Source organism: Piliocolobus tephrosceles, chromosome 7 (assembly GCF_002776525.5).
Source record: "Piliocolobus tephrosceles isolate RC106 chromosome 7, ASM277652v3, whole genome shotgun sequence".
NCBI classification, from domain to species: Eukaryota; Metazoa; Chordata; class Mammalia; order Primates; family Cercopithecidae; genus Piliocolobus; species Piliocolobus tephrosceles.
In genome coordinates this window covers 40,009,163-40,009,861 of record NC_045440.1, presented here as the reverse complement: position 1 = coordinate 40,009,861, position 699 = coordinate 40,009,163, and positions in this window count along the sequence as shown.

The following is a 699-nucleotide window of genomic DNA, read 5'->3' as shown; positions in this document are numbered from 1 at the left end:
CAAAAAAAAAAAAAAAAAAAAAAAGGCGACAAGGTGCTGAAGTCCCACTTCTGGTAACCCCTCCTCATCCTCAGGTCACCCCTAGGTTTTGACCCCTGAAACTGGCTGTCCCTGCAGCATGGGTTAGGAGAATGGAGTCAGTTAGATAGGGGCTTAAACCATAGCTCCACCATGCTTCGTATCATTGGGCCAGTTACTTAACCTCTGAACCTCAGTTTACTCATCTGTAAAATAGGAATAATTCCATACACCTTGCAGGGTTTCTGTGAGATTAGAACTAACACATGGGCCTGGCATACACAGACAGTAAACAGTAGCCCTGTATTATTCAGAGAGGGCTTTGTTGTGAGTGTCGGTGTCCTCTCCAAAATTTACATGTCAAAACTTAACTCCCAAGGTGATAGTATTTTGAAAGGTAGGGCCTTTGTGAGGTGATAAGGCCATCAGGGCTTCATCCTCATGGATCAGATTCGTGCCCTTATAAAAGGGCTTGAGGAAGTTAGTTCGACCCTTTTTGCTCTTCCATCCCTTCTACCATGTGAAGACAGCATTCAAGTCACCACCTTGGAAGCACAGACCAGGCCCTTGCCAGACACTGAACCTACCAGCAGCTTGATTTTGGACTTCCCAACCTCCAGAACTGTGAGAAATAAATGTCTATCATTTATAAATTACGCAGTCTCAGATATTTTGTTAAAA